Raw genomic sequence first — 9,612 nt, 5'->3', positions numbered from 1 at the left:
CCCGGGTCTCAGGCGCTGTGAGACAGCAGTGCTAACCACTGTGCCACCATGCCATTCGTATATTTAAAAACGCTCTTATTGTTAGTTCAATATTCCTCACAAGTTGGCCATTGTAGTTTACTTTCTCCCATCTTTTTAAGTCCTCCTTTGCTGGATTTGGAATTTATACGAGTCTTCAGGGCTATCACTGAGTTTGGTCTCCTTATATGGTTTGTTTTCAACTTAATACCCTCCTGGGTTTGTTATGGTTGGTTTGTCCGACTCATTGAATCTATTCTCCTTGCTGCGATATATATGTTGCTGACTCATGAATTACCTCCATACATGCCTGCCAATGCTTGCTTACTGTCACTAATGCCCAATCCACTCTAGCTAACTCAACCCTCATTCACAATAATTCCCTTTAGATTAGATTACTTACAGTGTGGAAACAGGCCCTTCGGCCCAACAAGTCCACACCGACACGCCGAAGCGCACCCACCCATTCCCCTACATTTACCCCCTACCTAACACTATGGGCAATTTAGCATGGCCAATTCACCTGCACATCTTTGGACTGTGGGAGGAAACCGGAGCACCCGGAGGAAACCCACGCAGACACGGGGAAAATGTGCAAACTCCACAGTCAGTCAGTCGCCTGAGGCTGGAATTGAACCCGGATCTCTGGCGCTGTGAGGCAGCAGTGCTAACCACTGTGCCACCCACTTTAGCTAGTGGGTTAATAACAGGTTTCCACATCAAGTAGAAATCGAGCGATTTATGTCACCGATAACTGGAGTACAAGATGCCTTACAAGGAGGTGAGACACACTGCTTACAAAACAGTCATACAAATAGCAGGCAGATATTTGTTGCAACCAAATCAAACCCAACCCTGTCTTCTCCACAATGGTCTAAAAGTTGGATGCATCAGTTAAAACACTGAGAAAAACAACTTTTAAAGCAAATTACAAGATTTATTGAAGGAGGAAACTTTAAACCATTTGGGCAAAAGTCACAGGCAGTTCATGCTCGTTTTTTTTTTGCAGGTGAGATTCTTACTGACCTTTCACAGAATTTACAAAGTCATCACCTAAATCCTGAAATTTGGGGTTCACTTTTGCAACTGGATCCTGAAAAGCGGCGGAATATAGAGGCGGAAACTTTAGAGAAAAGTCTCAGTCGCTCAAGGAGAACAAACACTTTGCACCTTAAACAGCACTGAACTCGTTATAACTTAAACACAAGAGCTTGACAAAGGAATTTCTCTCTGACGCTGGGTGCCAAAGATTACACTTGAACTAAAATCTCGTAAGCCATGGGTTAGAGTGATGGAACTGTACATAGAGTTTTCAAAATTCCAATAGGAAGTACACAAATTCCGCACAGCCATCGTATTGCACAGATTACAGGCTTGTCAGCCAGTTGTGGTACTATGGAGGACTCTGGATGTTGGGACACGGAGATAAGATACTGCTCCTTCCCTCTCTTTGCTGGCTGCTTTCAACAGCGTCCAGTTCAACTGCATGACCAATGGGGGACTCTTTCGGCAGGACCTCACCGCCAACAAATCAAGGAGAGGATAGGCAAATCTTGTAGCAATGAGCATGGAGTTGTCAATTCTCTTAGCCCTTCTGATGTTTACAGTAGGGTAAGACCAGGATTCAAACAAAAAGATCCGGCAGACTGGAATGCTATGTTTCATGTTGTGGGAATCAAAGTTTGCAATTAAGCCAACTGGGTAAAACGGAACACATCACAAGGAGCTGGAACGGAATTCCTCACGATATGGGCCCCCTCAGTGTGGGATTGGGGTAATCCCCATGCTCTGAGAGGCCAGGGCATAGCTGACCATCGGCGTCGTGGCGTGGCTCATGGTGATGCCAGGGATGGGCTGCGTGATGGAAACAGTGACCGCCGCCATGGAGACGGGCGTGGCGGCCATGCCCTGGGCGATGGTCTGGGCCAAGGCCAGCTCGGGGGCGAGGTGAGGGCCGGGCGGAGGGGGAGGGGCAGTGCTGGCGGGCGGGGGGGCCGGCGCTGGCGGGCACCGGCAGCTCCTGCCGGGGCTGCAGGGCCTGGCTGCTGAGCGAGTTGTGGGCCTGCACGATGCTGTGGTTGTAGGCGGTGACGGCAGCCACGGTGGGGGGCGCCACCAGCTGCTCGCCGGCGGCAGTGCTGGTCAGCGTCACCACCTTGGGCTGGCTGCGGTAGTGGGCGTTCTGCTCCAGCAGGATCTCGTTGGTGGCCATCAGAGTCGACGCGTGCTTCTTGAGCTCCTCCACCCGCTTGCGCAGCATCAGGTTCTCCTCCTCCAGGTAGCGGTAGTCGGCCGGAAAGGGGCGGGGAGCGCCCAGGTCAAAGGCGTCGGGCCTCACGCTCTCTGCCCAGCGCCTCTTCAGGAGGTGGCTGTACTCGTCGTGGACGTCGCTGAAGGGCGGCGAGCTCTTATCACGGGGAGCGCCAATGCCATTGCTCTCAAAGTGGAGGAACTTGCACCTGGAGCCGCGCTGGCACCCACCGTACAGGTGGTCACGGCAGACTGGCACCTCCCCCTTGCCAAGGGGCATCTCCCCACTCAGCGTGCTGAGTTCTGATGCCTCACTAACCTCGGGGTGCTGGAATTTGCACCGCTTGCCCCGCTTGCAGACATTGCGCATGAAGTCTCGGCAAACGTCGCTCGAAATGTGGCCCATCTTGTCGCTGCTGATGAAGGCGCTGTCTTTCTCTGGCATTCTGTTCCTTCAACGTTTGAGGCTTCCAAGCACAGATTATTGCAGCCGTCTGCAGTCTGGAGAGAGAGAGAGAGAAAATTGTGGTTTTGTACAGGACAATGTAATCAAAAAGGCTTTTATGTAGCACTTTTCAAGACCATAACACAACTTTACTGCCAGAAATACTCCTGAATCATTGCCGGAACGTACAAAACATAGCCACAGGGAGAAATCTCAGACTCTTCTTCAAAATAATGCTAGGAAAGCGCGTTATATTTTGGAGTTTAGATTTCAAAATAGTGGCACATGGATGTGGATCAGTTATAGAGTCAGAGATGTACAGCATGGAAACAGACCCTTTGGTCCAGCCCGTCCATGCCGACCAGATATCCCAACCCAATCTAGTCCCACCTGCCAGCACCCGGCCCATATCCCTCCAAACCCTTCCTATTCATATACCCATCCAAATGCCTCTTAAATGTTGCAATTGAACCAGCCTCGACCACATCCTCTGGCAGCTCATTCCATACACGTACCACACACTGCATGAAAAAGTTACCCCTTAGGTCTCTTTTATATCTTTCCCCCCTCACCCTAAACCTATGCCCTCCAGTTCTGGACTCCCTGACCCCAGGGAACAGACTTTGTCTATTTATCCTATCCATGGCCCTCATAATTTTGTAAACCTCTATAAGGTCACCCCTCAGCCTCAGACACTCCAGGGAAAACAGCCCCAACCTATTTAGCCTCTCCCTGTAGCTCAAGTCCTCCAACCCTGGCAACATCCTTGTAAATCTTTCCTGAACCCTTTCAAGTTTCACAACATCTTTCCTATAGGAAGGAGACCAGAATTGCATGCAATATTCCAACAGTGGCCTAACCAATGTCCTGTACAGCCGCAACATGACCTCCCAACTCCTGTACTCAATACTCTGACCAATAAAGGAAAGCATACCAAACGTCTTCTTCACTATCCTATCTACCTGCGACTCCACTTTTAAGCAGCTATGAACCTGCACTCCAAGGTCTCTTTGTTCAGCAACACTTCCTTGGACCTTACCATTAAGTGTATAAATCCTGCTAAGATTAGCTTTCCCAAAATGCAGCACCTCGCATTTATCTGAATTAAACTCCATCTGCCACTTCTCAGCCCATTGGCCCATATGGTCCAGATCCTGTTGTAATCTGAGGTAACCCTCTTCGCTGTCCACTACACCTCCAAGTTTGGTGTCATCTGCAAACTTACTAACTGTACCTGTTATGCTCGCATCCAAATCATTTATGTAAATGACAAAAAGTAGAGGGCCCAGCACCAATCCTTGTGGCACTCCACTGGTCACAGGCCTCCAGTCTGAAAAATAACCGTCCACCACCACCCTCTGTCTTCTACCTTTGAGTCAGTTCTGTATCCAAATGGCTAGTTCTCCCTGTATTCCATGAGATCTCACCTTGCTAATCAGTCTCCCATGGGGAACCTTGTCAAATGCCTTACTGAAGTCCTATAGATCACATCTACTGCGCTGCCCTCATCAATCCTCTTTGTTACTTCTTCAAAAAACTCAAACAAGTTTGAGAGACATGATTTCCCACGCACGGGTTATGTGAAGGATTTTAAAAAAAAAACAGGTCAGAAAGTAATTTGGACAGTAAAGTGAGCATGTAAATACAGCCCTCTTGATTCCCTGCCGTGCTAATGGATACAACTTTGATACTGTTGAATTTATGACCGGCAGAGTAAACAGACCTAATCAACAGGTTTGGTTTTGACTTCAGAACAGAAGAACCAGGAGTTCAGTTCAGATTCACCCAACAGGAGCAACGCGCCAATTAAGGCAGCCACCTTAGCAGAGGGGGTTCCACAGTCTGCAAAGCTTCCTTGCCCGGAGAGTTTGGATAAAACTCTGCAAGTTGTGAGAACTGAGAAAGTTTGGGTCATCAGAACTGAAAGAGGTTGCAAACTTGGAAAGGAACTGTAAAATTTGGAAAAATTGGGGAAAATTAATAAATATTTTAAGAAGCTGAGACAGGTGTGATATTCCTCTTAATAACAGTTAGAAAATAAGCTATAATTTTAGTTTGATGTTTGCGTTAAGATCTTTCTCCTCTGTATAAAGCATAGCTTATTTGTATCTCTTTTGTGTAAAAAACTTAAAGAACATCTGAAGCTGCATATGAATATATTTCAGTAACAAATATTTCTGTACTACCATCAGCTGGGACGCGTGTCATGGGATTTTTGACCTCTGAGCTGACTGATGGGCCTCAGTAGACATGCCACTTGACAGATGGCATCTCCGACAGTAATCTCTGGATTATTTCCGATGCCACAAGCTAGAGAGTAGGAATAGGAGGGTAAATGAATGCATGGCTGAGGAGCTGGTGCAGAGCGCAGGGATTCAGATTTTTGGATCATTGGGATCCCTTCTGGGATAGAAATGACCTGTACAGGAGGGACTGGAGGAGGACCAATATCCTGGTAGGGGGATGTAACGAGCTGCCAGAGGACATGGTGGAGGGTACAATTACATGTAAAAGATATTTGTACATGAATAGGAAAGGTCGAGAGGAATATGGGCCAAACAGGCAAATGAGACTAGTTCAGTTGGGGAAACCTGGTTGGCTTGGATGAGTTGGGCCAAAGGGTCTGTTTCTGTGCTTTATCACTCTATGATACTCTGTTAGCACTATGCTGTATTATCAGCCTTCATTTTTGTGCCTGAGCCCTGGAGTGGGATTTGGACCATCTGACTCAGAGGGGAGAGTTACAGAAACTCAGATAAAGCTGACACATTTATGGTTCAGAGTCTAGATTAGAGTGGCACTGGAAAAGCACAGCAGTTCAGGCAGCATCCGAGGAGCAGGAAAATCAATGTTTCGGGCAAAAGCTCTTTCTCCACATTTATGGTTCAGTCATGCTAAATAATAGTCAGCCGGTCATCTTACAGCACACAAGGCGGCTATTTCGTCTGCTGAACCCAAGCTGATTCACCCTGGAACAAGCCAATCCCCTATAATTCTGCACCTTTTTTCCCCTTCAGCTGTTCATTCAACTCCCTCACTGATTGCCTCTGCTTCCACTAGCCTTTGGAACAGCAAGCTGTAGGTCATTACAATACATTTTGAATGATCCATAGGATGTGGTGCTGCTGAAGCGTATAGGCCATGGGTTTGAAAGTGCAAACAGAGGAGTCTTGGCGATTTCTTCATCTCCCCTACTGCATCCTTGCACCCAAAATTTTAAATCCATGTGACGCTCTATTCCTTGTACCAACAGTTAATGGGAACAGAAATCCTTGCCTATATAAACAAAAACCTGCCATCACCTTGGACACACAGAACAAATCTCCCAAAAACCTATTTTCCTGAAGGAAAACAACGCCAGTTCTAGTTTTTTTTAAAAAAATTAACCTGTTCAGATATGTTGTGGCCATACTAGTGGAGCAAATGAGACATGAAGCCTGATTGTCTGGCTCCAACACCACCACCGTGCCAGATGCACCCTCTGCCCAGTTTTTAAAAAATAGGTTAGATTCCCCACAGTGTGGAAACAGGCCCTTCGGCCCAACAAGGACCGACCCGCTGAAGAACAACCCACCCCTCTCCGACTAATGCACCTAACACTATGGGCAATTTAACATGGCCAATTCACCTGACCTGCACATCTTTGGACTGTGGGAGGAAACCGGAGCATCCGGAAGAAACCCACACAGACACGGGGAGAATGTGCAAACTCCACACAGACAGTTGCCCGAGGCTGGAATTGAACCTGAACTACTGCATTGTTATAACATAACCTTGCAAATAAAATCCCCAAAAATTACTGACAAACTGGGGCTTTTTCTGAGAGTGTTTTCTGTCAGGGAAATTGGGATCAATTGTTAAACCTTGGCAGATATTTTGTCCAGATTAAATCACTTCAAAATTGTGAATTTTAAAATTTGCAACTATGCAAATCAAAAGGAAGCCAGTCTCCTCTGGTGCTGTTAATAACTTTGGTAATATGAAAAAGGATCGATGCAGATTAAACCAGGGAGTTCCAAGTCTTTCTGCAGGTAGACTCCTTACACTTACTGACAAACTTCTAGACACCAGAGGAAACAATTCTTTTCTAAATGAAATGGTGCAACAGCAAGAATAACTTTGATAATGTGTCAAGAGACAAAACAATAGAATGCAGATCAGTAACTGAGATCTCTCACCCTCTGACCTCATCTCCTCCATCCCTTCCCACTGCTTTGCCGCTTTCTCCTTCCGTCTCCCAATTCACACAACATCCTTTACCCTGCCTCAATAGTATTCCACTTTGTTCCTTGTTCTCCATATGTCCACATCCTTTTCCTTCTCCTACTCTCTCCCTCATTATCCCTATGCCCGTTCACTCTCCTCCAAACTCTTTCGTCGCAACCCCTCAGCTCCCTTTCTTCCCCCACCTTCCCACTGTCACTTCCTCTCACCCCTCATCAGCCTCCCATTCCCCCCCTCCCAACCCCTGCCCCCTCATTCCCTCAAACCCTTTTCCCTGCCCTCTTTCTTGTCCCCCCCAACACCACCTCACTCCCCACCCCCATTCCCCTCCTCCCCCTTTCCCACACACTGCTCCTTCCCCATTCCCCTTGCTCTCACCCCTTCCCACCCTCCCTGCCACACTCATTCCCTGTCCCCCTTCCCCACCCGCTTACCACCCTCCCATTTCCCACACACTCCCCCCATTCCCTCCCCCTTCCTCCCTCCACCCTCCCCCCACCACCAAACTCCCCTCACCCCTTCACCCGTCGCTTCCTCCCCCTCCTTCATTCCTCCTCCCCCTTCCTCGCTTCCTCCCACCCCCCCCTCTTCCTCCCCCACCCCCCCCTCCTCTCCTCTCCCCCACCCCCCCCCCCCCCCCCCCCCCCCCCCCCCCCCTCCCCCCCTCTCTTCCTCCCCCCCCTCTCTTCCTCCCCCCTCTCTTCCTCCCCCCTCTCTTCCTCCCCACCCCCCCCCCTTCCTCCCCACCCCCACCCCCCTCTTCCTCCACCCCCCACTCTTTCTTCCACCCCCCACTCTTTCTTCCTTCCTTCCCCCCACTCCCCCTCTTCTTTTCTCGACCCGACCCCCCCCCAAAAAAAAATACACCCCCGGCGGCTCCCCCCGGACCCCTCACCTACCCGCCTGCCCGGTAACTCCTCCAGCGACAAAGAGCCGACACCAAATCCTCCGAGCCAAGAGCAACCGACGGCAGCCGCACCGCACCAACGAGCAGCCGCGTGGTCCTCCCAGCCAAGAGGCTCCGGACCTCCAGGAGCAGGGTTGTTGTTGTAGTCTGTAGGGAGGGAGACTTTGTTAAAGTGGTATTGACCCTGGAGAGCTGGTGGAAGCTGACAAAATAGTGACTTTATATCTTTGACAAATACTTAGAAAGGAACATTTATGAAGGGCTATCAGCCAAAATTTTGGATAATGGGATTATTGTAGTCAGATCTTTGTTGACTGGTATAGAAGCAATTGGCTGAATGGCCTCCCTTTTCAATGTGGTCATCCTAAACACTGCCCCATCTTCCAAAAAAAATGGAAAGTATTGTCAATGTAGAAACTGTTTTCCATAATATTTGGCAACGGAAATACCATCCCCAAGAAATAAAGATAAATAATTTATTTCTAAGTGTACAGCATTGTGGTACCTCCTCGCCTTAGGCCAAACAGAGACAAATCTGAGAGTCTCCTGGCCCCTTTGAAGTGCTGGTCAGTGTATGTGTTGAGATTCTTACAGTTCCATATAATATTATTACAAACACATTTAGACCATAAGAGACAAGAGCAGAAATAGATCATTTGGCCCATTAGTCTGCTTCACAATTTAATAGATGATGGCTGATGTAAAATCCACTTTCCCACTAACCTTCAATTCCCATACTGATTAAAAATCTATCTCAGCAGTAAATGTAGTTAAGGACCCAGCCCTCTATGGTAAAGAATTCATTACCCTAAGAAATTCCTTGTGATTTCTGGATTAAAACATGTGAAATTTATTTGGAAGTTATGTCCTTGACTCTCCAAAAAGGGGAATCGACCTTTCCGAATCCACCCTAAACTACATTACTGGTTGTGGGAGCTTGGTGTGCTCTCCAATTTCCTGTTTTGAAACAGTGACAACACTTCAAAAGTGCGTCATTGGCTATAAAGTGCTTTAATGTGTATTGTGATTTTGATAAGTGCTTTATAAATGCAAATAGTTGTTCAAATTAGGTTGTCATGTGCACTCAAGTAACAAAAGAACAGGAGTTCTGTGAAAACTACATAAAGTCACCAACGCATGGTGCCATCCTAGATGTAAAGTACCCAGGCACAAAAAGTAGAGAAAATAAAGAAAAAGAGTTCCACTACACTACAGACATACATGGTGTAAGTTAGGACACTAAGAAAGAAAGCTAAAAAGATTGACATTACAGTCTTTCTAATCAGGGCTTCCACATGGTCTGACCAGGCTCCATTGGCTCCCCAACCAGTAGCCATCTTCACTGCCTGCCTACTGCTCGCTCTGATGTCTCACTTGACTATCCATGGCCTGATGGTTGTGTTGCTGGGCTAGTCACCCCAAAACCCAGGCTAAACCTTGGGGACCTGGGTTCAAATCCCACCATGGGCAGCTGGTGGAATTTGAATGTAATTGTTTGGAACTGAAAGCTAGCCTCAGTCCTGGCTCCATGACAAAAATTGTCATTTAAAAACATGTCTGATTCATTGGTGCCCTTCAGCGGAGAGTATTGTGTCCCTTCCTAGTCTGGATTGTATGTGACTCCAGTCCCACAGCAATGCAGTTGACTCATAATTACTCTCTGAAGTGGCCCCATCAAGCTATTCAGCAATGAGAGATTGAGCAACAAATGCTGCCTTTGCCAGTGATGCCCACATCCCATGGAAGGATAAAGAAAATTGTTGAGGTG

General features: G+C 47.7%; 1 pseudogene; it reads right to left on the bottom strand.

The window, feature by feature from the left end:
* Window positions 1–934: 934 nt before the first annotated feature.
* Window positions 935–7,927, bottom strand: LOC132834757 (zinc finger CCCH domain-containing protein 10-like; annotated as a pseudogene).
* Between the last annotated feature and the right edge of the window lie 1,685 nt (window positions 7,928–9,612).

This window comes from Hemiscyllium ocellatum, chromosome 42 (assembly GCF_020745735.1).
Source record: "Hemiscyllium ocellatum isolate sHemOce1 chromosome 42, sHemOce1.pat.X.cur, whole genome shotgun sequence".
NCBI lineage: Eukaryota > Metazoa > Chordata > Chondrichthyes > Orectolobiformes > Hemiscylliidae > Hemiscyllium > Hemiscyllium ocellatum.
The sequence above is the reverse complement of the archived record's forward strand: the minus strand, read 5'-3'. Positions and strand labels throughout refer to the sequence as shown.